Source organism: Bos mutus, chromosome 21 (assembly GCF_027580195.1).
Source record: "Bos mutus isolate GX-2022 chromosome 21, NWIPB_WYAK_1.1, whole genome shotgun sequence".
Lineage (NCBI taxonomy): Eukaryota > Metazoa > Chordata > Mammalia > Artiodactyla > Bovidae > Bos > Bos mutus.
Window position 1 is genome coordinate 32,466,397 of NC_091637.1, and position 15,465 is coordinate 32,481,861.

Genomic DNA, 15,465 nt, shown 5'->3' on the forward strand with positions numbered 1-15,465 from the left:
TGTTGGATTAGAAATTGTCAAATCAGCCCTGTTAGATCCATTTGACATTGGCAAAACTGAGCCTGAGGGGTGTGAGAGAGAGGAGAGGGGGATGGAGATGAAGATGAGGGGAGGAGATATATGGGGGTGATGTGCTAGTTATTAGGGAATGGAAGCAGTTGAGAGGGTAGCTTCATTGTGTGAAGTGGGAGGGAATATAAAACCAAAAAAGAAGGAACTAGCTATTACATTTTCAAAGCATCTCACCACTCTGATCTTTTCTTGGACTGATTTTTATTTGCCAGTGAACATCTTAAAGTTTAGCATCTGAACTGAAGACAGTATTACAAACAATGTCTGATAGGCCCCCTTGTTTTGGGCACCACGCTTCTGTAATGTGCTCCAAATTCAAAACAGTTTTTGGCAGTTTTAGTAAACTGTTGACTAAGAGATTCAAGTCAACTAAGATTCCTAAGTCTTTTCTTATGAGCTTCTGTTAAATTTCATCTGATGCTTCTAAAATTTATTTTCTTGCCTTTATCCTTAAATATCATATTGTTAGATTTAATGTTCACTACCACTTGTTGAGCTTTAAGAGTCAAAAACTTTACAAATATTACTTTTTCTTCCCTCTTAAACCAATTCTGTGGGAGTGTTATTCCCATTTTATTTGTTTGTGTGATTTATGTTATTTTTGGCTGTACTGGGTCTTCACCGCTTCATTTGCGAGGGCTTTCTCTAGTTGCAGCAAGCAGGGGCTTCTCTCGTTGCGGAGCATGGGCTTTAGGCATGGGGGCTTCAGTAGTTGGGGCTGAGGGGCTGCAGAGCATGGGCTCTGTAGTTGTGGTGCATGGGCTTAGTTGCTCCAGGGCACGTGGAGTCTTCCCAGGCCGGGGATGGAATCCCTGTCTGGCGGGCGGATTCTTACCTGCTGCACCACCAGGGAAGTCCCATTACTCGCTTTTTAAAGGTGTGGAGTCTTTAAGGCTCAAAGAAGTAAGTTGCTTGCGTTCTAAACACTAAGTGCTAGAACCTGGTATTCCAACCCTGTCTGTCTGACCCCAAAGCTTCACTTCTGAGTACCATTCTAGCCCATTGTTCTATCCTGTTTTGATCTTTTAGATCTGTTTTCTCTTTTACAATATGTTTGTTGTCTAAGCTTAGCTCTCCTCTTACATGGTCAGCCTGGCCCAGTGCCCCTATCTAGGTCATTTATAGGCCAGGGAGGGATGTAGAGCAAGTCAAGGAACAGAGTGTGAGCTTTACAATCAGGCTTGGTTTTGGAATCTTGGTTGAATCATCAGGAGTTGTGTGAATTGGCAAAGTACTTAACTTGTCTGGGCCTCCATTTCCTCACACATAAAACGTCTCAATACCTGCCATTGGAAAAGCTGAATATAAACAACGTGGATGCAAAGTGCTTGACGCATGGGCTAGCAAGCAGACTGTAGGCTTTCAGTAAACAGTAGTCTATCTGTCTCCCTTCTTTCAGAGAATTCTTTAACATCTTTTTTTTTTTTTTTTTTAATATCCTTTAAAATCCCCCACTTCAGGTCCCACTCGTTTTTTAAAAAATTGACTGTCTTTGGGTGTAATTGTTTATTGTTTCTCGCAGGGTTTATCATAAGCCCCACTGTGGCAGCACACTTGGCTGTAGAAAGAAGTGGTTAAGAACTGTACCATAAGTTCTGTGTGATTATGAGTAAGCAGCTTAATCCCTTTTTGCCTTAGTTTCATCATATGTAAAATGTAGGTAACACTAGTAAAGAATTGTTATGAGGATTAAATAAGTTAATATATATGAAATCCTTGAAACAATTTAATCTTTGCTACTATGAATATCTGCAAATTACAGATAATAATGCCCACTTTGTAGGTTTATTAGCGAATTAAATAAGTAGTCACCTGCTTAACATTTAACATTTTTTAATTTACTTATTTTTGGCTGCACTGGATCTTCGTTGCTGCGTGCGGGCTTTCCGTAGTTGTTGCAAGTGGAGGCTTCTGTCTCTAGTTGTGGTGCTCAGGCTTCTCATTGTGGTGGCATCTCTTGTTGCAGAGTACAGACTCTAGGCATGTGAGCTTTCGTATTTGTGGGCTCAGTGGTTGTGGTGCATGGGCTTATCATTTGCCCTTTGGCATGTGGAATCTTCCCAGATTAGAGATTGAACCCTGTACCCTGCATTGGCAGGCAGATTCTTAACCACCAGGGAGTCCTGCTTAACATTTTGATTGGCAAATATACAGAAATTAATAGAAGGAAATCTTTCTGTCCACGAAGATAGCATGAAATGCTCATCAGATGCCTTGCTAAAAGTAGATCTGTTTTGTACATCAATGATTTTCAAACGTAATCACACAAAAGAATCATCTAGGATCTTGTTAACATGAGGATTCTGATTAAATGTGGTGAGGCCTGTGGTCTGCATTTCTGACTTCCTTGGTGATTCCACTACTACTTGTCTACAAGATGTCACTTTTGAGTATCACTGCTAAATAGTACATTCATTACTTTTCAGTCTACTGTATTCTTTCTTTAAAGACTTGTTTTCAGTAAATCGCTTCTGGTGATCAGTATTCCCCTGCCTAAAAGCTCAAAGCTCACTTTATTTTTTGGCCTCACCACTTAGTTTGTGGGATCTTAGTTTCCTGACTAGGGATCAAACCTGGGCCCCAGCAGTGAAAGCAAAAGCACTGAGCCCTAATCAGTGGACCACCAGGGAACTCCTCAAAGCCAACTTAAAAAAAAATGTTGGCCAGGGCTAGGTTTATGTGTAAACGATCTGCCTGCTAATGCAGGGGACACAGGTTTGATCCCTGATCTGGGAAGATTCCACATGACAAGGAACAACTAAGTCCATGTGCCACAACTGTTGAACTTATACTCTGGAGCCCAGGAGCCACAACTGCTGACGCCTGCACGCCCTAGAGCCCGTGCTCTGCAACAAGAGAAGCTGCCACAATTAGAAGCCCATGCACTGGAGCTAAAGAGTAGCCGCAGCTCACTCACTGCAACTAGAGAAAAGCCTACGTCGCAGTAAAGACCCAGCACAGCCAGAAATAAATAAATTACATATAGAAAAAAGATTTGAGTGAGATTTGCCCATCCATTGGCATACAGCATTCACAAATTCATTATACTCAGATTTTCATGGGTAGGAACCATGTCTTACTTCATAAAATTTGTAAACTTTAACTTATTTTGGACATCTCTCTTATAGATGTCTTTTTTAAAAAAATAATAAACCTCCTTTATTCCTTTGCATTTTCTCTTTTCTTCAGTCCTTTTTATTTTATTTATTTATTTTCTGGTTGCTCTGCATGGCTTGCAGGATCTCAATTCCCCACTGAAGGACTGAACTGCCCTCTGCAGTGGAAGCATGAGGTCCTAACCACTGGACCACCAGGAAGTTCCCTAGATGTCTTAAGATAGTGGCAGTTTAATTTTCAGATATTTTCTTTTGTGACTTCATAGTTTACTCTCTCATTGCTTTTCTTATGTCATTCCTGGTATTCTTTGCCAGTTTTATCCAGGAATTTTTCTCACTCAGTTTTCAGTTTTAAACTCTCATAATCAGATCAGCAAGCATTCAGACGAATATATTCTTCCTACTACTTGTCAACACCACTCTTTTAGCAAGCTGAGAGCCCATCATCATTCGTACGTTCACTCATCAGAATGGTGCCATGCAATGTGCTTGGTGTTGCGTATGCATCTGTGAGCATGCGAGACTGGGCCCTTTCACCTCCCTAAACTTACAGGCCAACAGGAGCAGGTAGACAATAGCTTTTATAATACTGTGTGCCTGGGTGGAAGACAGTGAAGACTTCCAGGATGAAGAAGTGGGATTTAGACTGACACATTAGAAAAGACCCTGATGATGGGAAAGATTGAAGGTGGGAGGAGAAGGGGACAACAGAGGATGAGATGGTTGGATAGCATCACCGACTCAATGGACATGAGTTTGAGTAAGCTCTGGGGGGTGGCGAAGGACAGGGAAGCCTGGTGTGCTGCAGTCCATGGGGTCGCAAAGAGTTGGACACGACTGAGCAACTGAACACAAACAACAAATAAAGGGTGAATAGAAGTAAGCCAGGGTTGGGAGGAGGGAAAGGAGAAGAATGTTCCAGCAGGATCTGGCATATCTGATTTACTGATAGTCATTCACATCCTCCTTTCTTCTCTGATGTCTCAGCCAGCAATTGAAAGAAGAGAGAATTGTTACTAAAGGCCTCCCCCATCGCCTGGGTTCCACAAATCCTTTGGATTTTTTTTTTCTCTAGAAATACATTCCAGGTTCTTCTGGTTGTGTAGTTCACCCTCTTATTAACCAGCTGGAATGGGTAGCAGTTGGCAGGCTGCCTTTGGGTTTGTTCTTATGGAGAGTGACCAATTATATGCTCACCCCCAGTCCCCATAACCCCTGTTTCCCCCTGGAAACATGGATGGCTTTGCTCTTGTTGATGGTGAGGAGCTTCCTGTTTATTCTCCAGATTTCTGTTTTGTTTTGTTTTGTTTTTCCTGTGTTTCTTGCCTGTGTTATATTCTTCTGCCCCTGTACCTCTGGACATGAATTTTTTCCTATGACAATTCAGAAATGTTTGCTTCTTTATTTTCTTGTTGAATTATTTCCTCCATTGTCTCTGGGAGTTCTTCATCCTCTTTGATAACTGTTGTCTGGAGAATGGTATTTATAAGCCTGAGAGGAGAGATGCCAGCTTGTGTTTAGTAAACATGCTTTTGGCAAAGACCTCCATCAGGAAAGCGAATGTGGCACAATTCTGCAGTGCCTTGGAACATCCTGTTTAGGGCTTGTTGTTGTTTAGTCGCTAAGTTGTGTCCGACTTTTGCAGCCCCATGGGCTGTAGCACACTAGGCTCCTCTCTCCTCCACTATCTCTTGGAGTTTGCTCAAAGTCCCGTCCCTTGAGCTGGTATTGCTATCTAACCATCTCATTCTCTTCCACCCGCTTCTCCTTTGCCTTCAATCTTTCCTAGCATCAGAGTCTTTTTCAGTGAGTCAGTTCTTCTGTTTAGTCCTGAAGGTTCCAAAAAGCAGCTATAATCCTTTATCCCTTTGTAGAGCTCACTAACTCATCATCTTTGGCCTTGATAGGAAGACTGATAGACTATCAACAAACTCATCATTTGGTGGCATTGTGTTCAGATAACCTTATTATATATATTTTAGTTAAAGACTATATAAAATTAATATATTCTATTTTGGGGGTAGATAATGTAGTCACGTGATTTAAACTTAAAAAGGTACAGAGAAGAATTTGGTAAATATCCTCCCTCTTGCCATATCTCTCAGCCACCTAATTCTCCTCTGAGACAAGCAGTGTTACCAGTTTATTATATATCCTTCCAGAGTAATTTTGTGCATAGACAAACACACGACATACTATGTATGTCATAATATATATTTCAGGTAATGTCCCAGCCAGTACTGGTCTGTGGCCTGTTAGGAACCAGGCCACATAGCAGGAGGTGAACACTTGTCTTCCACAAAACCAGTCCCTGGTATCAAAAAGGTTGGGAACTGCTGATACAATATATATGTTGATGAGATGAATGATGTGTATCCAGTATTTCTCAAGGCCACTTAGTGAGTAGAAAGACTGTAGGATTTGAAAAATTTTGAATTCAAGCCTCAAAACCTCAGCTATGCCATTTATTAGTTGAGTGACCTTGAACAGCTTCCTTAGGCTCTATGTGCTTTGATTTCTTTAAGTGGTTGAATATGATATATTCCAGGCTTCCTGGGTGGTGCTAGTGGTAAAGAACCTGCCTGCCAATGCAGGCGATGTAGGAGTTCAATCGCTGGGTCAGGAAGATCCCCTGGAGGAGGGCATGGCAACTTACTCCAATATTCTTGCCTGGAGAATCCCATGGACGGAGGATCCCGGCAGGCTGCCATTCATAGGGTCATAAAGAGTCGGACACAGCTGGAGCAGCTGAGCATACACACGCTGTACGCACGCTCCTTCTTTGGTGCGTGTTAAATGCTTCTCAAGCGGTTGCTTCTTGCTGGACCACACTCTTTGGCCTATGTGAACAGGGAGAGGCGGAGTCTTGCTGTACAAAAAGGAATGGATTGAACTGCCTTCTTTACTGTAATGTGTGACCAGTGCTCTCTACTTATGAAGGGGACCATGAGCCAGGGGAGACAGAAAGAGCACTTTGAAAAGAATAGAGCATTTCTTGTTCATCAGGAATTGGTGAACAGCTATTCCTGGTCTGAGGCCTTCATGCTTGACTGTTGGAGTGCTGATAAACCCTAGGACTTCACTTCTTCTGGTAGGAAGTTACTAAGGTTGAGGAGCTTTTCATGTTTAATAACTCAATTAGCTCTGGTTCTTCAGTATTGCTTGAAGCTTTGGACTCTTATGGGAAGCTTTGTTTGGTCAGCCCTACTTTAGGTTTCTTGCTATTCAGTTCCCATTGTGATGTTAATCCTATAATAGCAATTAGTTTTTATTCTTTTTGGTTCTTGCACAATGCTTGATTAGTAGATGGAAGAGTCTGAATTTCAGAACCAGTCCCATGTGGTTTTATCAGGAGGATGGTGTTAAGCCCTCTTTCCTGGTTATCTGGACTTAGCATTTTTGATGGGATTTGTAGGCCTTTGAATCTGAGGTTTCCTTGGTCTCTTAATGAGTGAAAGAAAGAGATTTTTTAATAATTAATTATTTTGGTCACACCATGCAGCATGTAGGATCTTAGTTTCCCAGCCAGGGATCGAACCCACATCCCCTGCATTGCAAAGAGGATTCTTAACTGCTGAACTACCAGGGGAGTCCCAAGAAAGAGATTTTATATAGTTTAACACATGGATACCAGAATAGAGACAACTGCTGATATGGGGATATCTTTAAAGTAAGGAAAATTTCAGGACTTCCTGGTGGTCCATCAGTTAAGACTCTGTGCATCCTGTAGGGGGCACAGGTTCAATCCCTGGTGGGAGAACTAAGATCCTGCATGCCATGGCCAAGAAAAAAAAGTAAGAAAAAATTTGAATATCCACTGTGCAAGATTCTAAGTGTTTTTAAGTCACTGGTTGTGAGTTCCCAAATTACTGTTCTCCAGATTGCTATTAATGATTTATCTTTTATAAACAAATTACATTTACTATCTCTTCTCTGAAGAAGCTTTGTATTTAGTATATTGCTAGAGAAAACTGGGGAACCACTGAAAGGTAGAAATGTCTATCTATTTGAATATGTGGATTTAAGAATTGTATGTCATGTTTTATATATTAGGAAGTGTGAAATACAGAATTTCTTATAGCTAAGGCCCAAGGAATCAAAATTTAGAGACATTAAAATATCCCATCGTTTCTCTGACTTTTTGAAAGAAAGCATTAAAAATAAAAAACGAATGAAAGTGAAATTAATTTTTTTAAAGTTTGATCCATTGAAATAGAGAAAATAAATGAGGACAATGAAGCAAAAGTGAATAGAAATCAGACTTGAGTGCATTGTGAGTACTTACAAAAGAAAGTGAAGCAGATCTGATTGCAGGCACCACCTCTATTGCCTTCTTGTATTTTTAACTGCTGTAAGAATGATCCTAGAGCTCACCCCAGTGGGAGGTAGACTGGGAGTTGTTGTTCAGTCTCTAAGTTGTGTCCGACTCTTTGCAACCCCGTGAACTGTAGCATGCCAGGCTTCCCTGTCCTTTGCTATCTGCTTGAGTTTGTTCAAACTCATGTCCATTGAGTCTATGATGCCGTCCAAACATCTCATTCTCTGTTGCCATCTTCTCCTCCTGCCCTCAGTCTTCCCAGCATCAGGGTCTTTTCCAATGAGTCTGCACTTTGCATCATGTGGCCAAAGGATTGGAGCTTCAGATTCAGCATTAGTTCTTCCGGTGAATATTCAGGGTTGATTTCCTTTAGGATTGACTGATTTGATCTCCTTGCTGTCCAAGGGACTCTCAAGAGTCTTCTCCAGCACCACAGTTCAGAAGCATCAATTCTTTGGCGCTCAGTCTTCTTTATGGTCCAACTCCCACATCTGTACATACTGGAAAAATCATAGCTTTGACTGTAGGGACCTTTGTCAGCAAAGTGATATCTCTGCTTTTTAATACACTGTCTAGGTTTGTCATAGCTTTTCTTCCAAGGAGCAAGTGTCTTTTAATTTTGTGGCTGCAGTCACTGTCTGAAGTGAATTTGGAGCCCAATAAAATAAAATCTGTCACTGTTTCCACTTTTTGATAAATCACTGAGATGTTAACAGCTTTTTACTTGGTTAATTGATCTGTGGTAAGTTCACTTTTCTATGGGAAAAAGTTATGTATTTTTCTTTTTAAAAAATAAATGAAAAGTTCAGTTATTGCATTTAAAATGAGGACCACTTATAGTTTGGAATGGCTGCACAGATTTGGTTTTCATTTCTAACCATGTTTTTTTTTTGGTTAGAAATTTTTGGTTAGGAATTTGGTCAGGCTGCCATTGGAGGATCTTTTTTTCATTTTAAGAAAGTTTTTGGTGGCAGTAATTATAGTATAATTTAAGTAACATTGGTAGTAATTTAAGTAAACAAATAGAACTATTTTGGATCGATTTGAAATTCATATATATTTTTCCTTTTTTTTTTCTGAAAGAAAAGTATTAGCATGGAACAAAAGGATAAAAGGTGTTTGGTTCTGTGTTTTACAGATTGATGCCATGTTTGTGGTGTCTCAGTGTTTTTAACAGAAAACTGATGTACTTTGGGTATGTGGTGGTCCTGTGTGTGAACGTTCCATAATTTATTCATGACCTTATTTATTGGTCATTTAGGTTATTTCTAACATTTTGTCATTAGACACAGTGCTGCAGTAAATAAACGTTTGTCTGGTATTCATTGCAGCATTATTTCTAATGGCAAAATATTAGAAACAACTCTGGGTGTGTATTTGTCTTTTACAATTCATGTTTATATTTCTGTACAGTGGATTCCTGGAAGTGGTTGTGTGGGTCATAAGATTTGCACATTTAGAACTATGCTAGATAAGTGCCAAATTGATTTTTTAAAAAAGTGTTATAAATTATATAGTTGCCACATTGTGTGAAAGCATTCATTTCTTACATTCTCTCTCTCTTTTTTTTTTTTTTTGGCTGCCCTTTGCCACTTGCTGGGTCTTAGTTCCCAGACCAGGAATTGAACCCAGGTCCCCACAGTGAAAGCACCAAGTTCTATCACTGGCCCACCAAGGAATTCCCCCATATTCTTGTCAATACTATATATGTCAGTCTTGCAAACTATCATCAGTTGACAGAAGAAAATGGTATCCCTTTTTATTTATCTTTTAATATCTATAAATTTTATTTACTTTTTGACTAGGTTGGACTTCCCTGGTGGCTAGATGGTAAAGAATCTGCCTGCAACACGGAAGACCTGGATTCAATCCAGATGTAGTTTAAAAGATGTGAAAGTTTATAGTTTACCTTGTTTCCTAGTCTCAGTTCATTTCCTCTCCTCAGAGATGATCAATATTATCAGTTTTTTTTTTCTGTTGTATTCTGCTACAAATACTTTATGCATGTATGAACAGATTCATATAATACACTTTTCCTATTAATTGACATATCATTTGTATCATATACACAAGGATTATGTATACAAATTCTGCATATACTTAAGATTATTTTTGGATTGTATTCTCTTCTTAAAAGTCCTGTCTCTATGAGTCAGGTTTCTCTTTTTTTTTCAAGAATTATTTTAACTCTTTATGTATTTATTCATGACTGCACTGGGTCTTTGTTGCCCTTGGGCTTCCTCTGGCTGAGGCGTGCTGGCTTCTCATGGTGCTGGTTTCCTTCGTTGTGGAGCGAGCTCTAGGCTCGTGGGCTTCAGTCGTTGCAGCACATGAGCTCAGCAGTTGATCCCTCTATCCCTAGAGGGAAGTTTGCTCAGTTTAAAAAAAAAAATCATAATGGGTGTTGAATTTTATACGGTGCATTTTCTCCATCTCTTAAGAAGGTTATATACTTTTTCTCCATTAGTATCTGTTTATATAGAAAATTGCTCTGGTAGATGTCCTTATGTTAAACTGTCTTTTCATTCCTGGGAAGAGTTTTCTTTGGTTATGATGTATTTGTTCTCTATTATATTGGTGTTTCTACAACAAGAGCATTATCTGTACCATGAAGCTTTAATAGAATATAGCATAAAAACCATCTGAGTCTGTAGGTAATTGTGTATGTTTGTGTGTAGGGGATATTTCACAACTCTTGTTTTTTCATTCACATTTGATACTCAGTGGTCATTTGTACTTCTAAAAGTGAATCTTAAAAGTTCCTTGGTTCTTCCTCCTCTGCCCTCTAAATGTTAATATTGTTTAGAGTTCTTTTGTTCATTACTCATTCATACATATTTATTAGATATTATTAGAGATGTTTATTTATGCCAGGCACAGTGCTAGGAGCTAAGTGAATAAAAATAAATATGATCCTTGACTTCGGCTTCCCAGGTGGCTCAGTGGTAAAGAATCCACCTGCCAGTGTGGGAGCCACAGATGTGGGTTCCATCCTTGGGTTGGGAAGATCCCCTCAAGGAGGAAATGGCAACCCACTGCAGTCTTCTTGCCTGGGAAATCTCATGGAAGAGGAGCCTGGGGGGCTACAGTCCATGGGGTCCAAAGAGTTGGACACAAGTGAGTGAGCACAATCCTTGACTTAACAGAACTTCCCTCCCTACTGCAGTTTTTCCCTTCTGTCTGGCTTCCCCACTGCTGGAAGAGTCAGTTTTAGCTGGGAGAGGAGAACTAAACTTATTTCATCCCTTCTCTTAAAGGTCTCTGTTGAATCCTTCATGGGTATAGAATTACGGACCTTTCCTGTGTGGCTCAGCCTCCCTGTCAGCTCATCTTCTGCCAATCTCTGTCATATACACTGGGCACACGGCTACACTGTATCCCCCAGTAACCCCCATTCCATCATGACTCAGCCTTTACACATTAAAAAAAAAAAAAAAGCCTTGCTTTTCTTTTTAAAAAAATACTGTATTTTAAAAAAATGTTTATTTTTATTTACCTGGCTGCACCAGGTCTTAGTTGAGACATGTGGGATCTTTGGTTTTTGCTGCAGCATTTGGGATTTTTAGTTGCAGCATGCATATTCTTAGCTGTGGCATGTGGGCTCTAGTCCCCTGACCAGGGATTGAACCTGGGCCCCCTGCACTGGGAGTGCAGTCTTAGCCTCTGAACCACCAGGGAAGTCCACTTTTACACACATTTTGTTTTCTCTAATGAGAATTCTTATCTCTTCCTGGCAAAATTTTACTCATCCTTCAAGGCACTCTTTTAAAAAGATTTATTTTTAATTTTCCTGAGAGTTTGAATCCCACAGTACTCTGTTCATACATCTTAGAACTTAAACTATGTGATGCTGACCTATTCATGTCTCCGTGTTTAAATGATTGTAACCTGCTCAGAATGGGTCTTTTTCTCTCTGAGTTATGTCTGAACAGCTACTGTACTGCTTAGCACAAAGTGTGTGTGTGTGTGTGTGTGTGTGTGTGTGTGTGTGCTTAGTCGCTCAGTCATGTCTGACTCTTGCGACTTAGATACTGTAGCCTACCAGGCTCCACTGTCCATGGGATTCTCCAGGCAAGAATACTGGAGTGGGTTGCCATTTCCTTCTCCAGGGGATCTTCCAGACCCAGGAATCCCAACCCAGGTCTCCTGCATTGCAGTCAGACTCTTTACTGACTGAGCTATGAGGGAAGCCCTAGCACAAAGTAGTTCCTCAGCAAATACTTGTAAATGCTTGAGTGACCACATGAGTGGATGCCTGAAAGAGCTCTGCTGTGCTGTTGCCTTGAAGAGAGATGCTCCTGCTACTAGTCATGGAAGGTTGCCAGGGAGGAAACAAGTCTCTGAACCAACACAGTGTATACTTTCTTCTTGCCTCTCCCCAAAATGTGTGTGTGTGTTGGGGGGTGGGGGGGCAGAGTGAGGTGGTTGTAGGGACATAAACTTAAAAAAGTATATATATTTAGTAGTATTTTTCTGTTGATTTTAACTTTTAAATTATTAAATACACGAGAACAGCTGGATTTTGATTGACCTTTTCCCTTTTTTTGCAGATTTTCTTTATTACCTTATTTCATAACATGATAAAATCAGAAGTTGTTCTTAGAACTTTTTCCTTTCAAGAAGCAGTAAAACCCTGTTTAAGGAAACACTGGCTCTTTTAAAATCACATTTTAAGAAAAGGCAAAATTTTCCTGATAAAATGAAAGTATTTGAGAGTAACCAGTAAATACTAATTTCAAAGAGACTAGGTTTATTTCCCTGTTTGACACAATAACAGAGGGCTAAAGGGAAGATGGTAGTTTTTAGTTTGAAAATTCAACAGGCTTCACCTTGTTGCATTAAAGCAATCTAGTGTATTTTAGTTCAGATTCTGTTTCCCGGCAGATTTATATGGACTAAAGGGATTAACAGACAATTCACAATGAAGGAAAGGTGGGAAAACAGGCAAAAGAGGAAGGTAAATTTACTAATGCGTTTGTCACTGAAATTAATGGGAAAATGGCATATTTGCCAAAATACAGAGGTAACCTCACAATTGGTGAAAGGCAGACACTGAGTCTTATATTGAATCACTTTTCTTATTTAGGTATTCAATGCCTTTTTTTTTTTTTTTTTTTGCTTCAGTGCACGTGTTTGCCCTGCACAAAGTTGTTCCTGTATTATGATGAGAAATACTCTCAAGTCAGTTTGATGCTGTTGAAAAGGATTTGTGCTCAGGATGGCAGTGTTAATCTCCAGAGCTGCCAGTGTAGGGACAAAAGCATTTAGAGTTGGGAGCAAGGGTATAAATACCTCTGGATCTGGCTTTTTCTATGTTGTCACAGAGCCCTGAATGAGGATAAGTTGCTCCTTTCAAGACTTTTGTCTTGCAGTTGAACACGTATTGGAAATTTCCAATTTAAATTTATGCTTTTGGATAAAAAGGATTAGAGAGATTGAATTGCTGCAGGCTAACGAGAAGCAACAGTGGTTACTTGATTTTGAGGGGCTCTATCTCTGTTGAAAGAAGTTTTAGTGTGAAATGACTGGAGTAAGAAAAAAAAGAATGAACATCCATTCAGAGACTACCTATCAAGGACCAGGTACTGTGGTGAATGCTTCCTATCCATTGTCTTATTCAAGCCTTATCCTTTCATGAGGAAATAGAGACTCAGAGAGAAGTATATAATTACAGTAAGCTTTTTTAAAAAATTTGGCTATACCAGGTCTTAATTGCAATATGTGGCATCTAGCTCCCCAACCAAAGATTGAACCTAAGGCCTCTTGCACTGGGAACACGAAATCCCAGCCACTGGACCACCAGGGAATTCCCCTACAATAAGCTTTGACTATGCTGAAACAAATTTGCCTATGCTGAACAAGTTGATTGAGGAAGGTTATAAGTGGTAAGGTTAGTTTTTCTGCACATCAGTTCAGACCTTTTCCCAGAGGAAGACCAAGGCTGTTTGAACTGTGACCACTCCTTAGTCGCCAGATGTTAACAACTTGTGGTTACTTATAAGCCTAGATAGATTCAAACCATTGACCTTGAGCTGAAGTATTTTGTAAGCTGTGATTGACCTTTTGGTTAGTTCATTCTTTCACCAGGAAATATACTGAGTATTAATTTCTGGAATTTCAGTGATCCCTTCTGAAGAGTGTACTGCTCATTAAAATATCTGGGTCTTGTTTTTCTGGTAACAAACAGAACCACAAATTAGTCTATCCTTAGTGGTTGTGCCAAATCCTTGTTTAAACAGAGGAAGAGATCTGATAACTATCTGGAGAGATGCTGTTAAAGATCTGATTAACTGTTTGGAGAGAGGCTGTTGTTGAAAGGTCATCCTTTCTAGCTTCTGTAAGAGGTTCATCTCTTTCTCCAGAGGAGTGGGGATACAGGAGAGTGAATCCGAGGCTGAACATAACAGGTGGTGTATGTGTGTATTTGTATCTGTGAATACCACATCTCTGTTTATCGGACACTGGACTCTCTTCATGCAAAGCCTAGTCAGGCCAAATCTGGAGGAATTGTTCCCGTGCTTAAAGCCAAGAATAACATCCTGACCAGCAGGGAACAGAGGTCAGCTCAAGGCAGCAGCTCTTGGGAGCTACACGACATCAAGAACCTGAAGGAACTTAGTCTAATAAGAAGGAAGCCAATATGTACCTTGAAGGAGGTGTGTGAAACCTTATGTCTCTTGTTGTTGTTGTTGTTGTTCAGTTACTAGGTCATGTCCAACTCTTGGCGACTCTTCGCGTGAACTGCAGCATGCCAGGCTTCTCTGTCCATCTCTGTCTCCCGGAGTTTGCTCAAACTCATGTCCATTGAGTTGGTGATGCCATACAACCATCTCATCCTCTGTCGTCCCCTTTCCTCTTGGGCTTAGTCTTTCTCACCATCAGGGTCTTTTCCAATGAGTCAGTTCATTGGGATATAAGAAATAAAAAACAATCATACTAACAGGTGATTCATATTACCTCCTGGTCATCTAACTATATTTTCCCCTCCTACCTGGATATTGATTTATCTGTTTATTGTTTTTATTAGAAAAGGAGGAAAAATATATTCTGTTATTCTGGTGTTTTATTCTACAGGCAGCTTTGGAGACGTCCAAAAGTGCTGGCTTTAAAAGATGATATGTTAAACAAATAGCCTTTACAAAATCTCCTGGAACCTTCCAGTTTTCCTGAAGTTTTGTCTCTGGGATCTTTATGCTCCAGTTTCTCTTCCGTCTTTCCTCATTCTGATGCTGACCACTCATCCCACAGAGGCAACTCCAATTGTTTTCTGGTGGAGCATTCTAAGTTTGTCCTATTGTCTTCTCTGAGACTCATTTCTCTGGTCTGACTTCAAGTGGTTCTGAGCCAAAGTGATTGTAAAAGCTTTTCTTCATAGCCTTTATTTCTTGGCTCTTTCTATTTATGCACTTTGTCTGATTAGTTTTGCTGGTTTCCTCCTTTTCTAGCTGATGTGAGGTATATTGCCTCAGCTGCAGGGTTCTAAAGCTCAGATGCAGCCCCAGGCCTCTTAGATTTTGCTCCACTTTGTAAAGTGCCTTTTTCCTTTCCTAGAAATGGGGGCTGTGGTATGAGCTATTGCTGACTCTTCCGGGACTCTAGTTTGCTATTTGTTTAAACACGTATGTAGCAATTTGGATTGTATTTGCAAGGTAGAACTTGTTGCCAAGACTCTGAACAGGTCATTGCTGTTACCCTTTCTCCCCTATTTTTGAACTGAAAAATTAGAGACCATGGTCACATAGTAGGTTGGTCTTATACCTCTTGAAACAAACCTCATTTTTGCATTCCTTATATGTAGCACAACAGTTGGCCTTTAGGTGTTAACAAATAGTTAAATGCATAATAGTTTAATTAATACATCTTAACTGTGGGGTTGATTGATCAATTAAATCTCAGAATTCTCATCAAGTTGATCACATTTTGGATCCATATGTGAGAGAAGTTTCTGGTTGGAAGGGA

At 40.0% G+C, this 15,465-nt stretch overlaps 1 protein-coding gene across 1 annotated transcript in view; it reads left to right on the forward strand.

Moving 5' to 3' along the window:
- PTPN9 (protein tyrosine phosphatase non-receptor type 9) overlaps window positions 1-15,465 on the forward strand; it is a 70,674-nt gene that overhangs the window by 15,376 nt on the left and 39,833 nt on the right. The gene's annotated exons all lie outside the window — the stretch shown is intronic.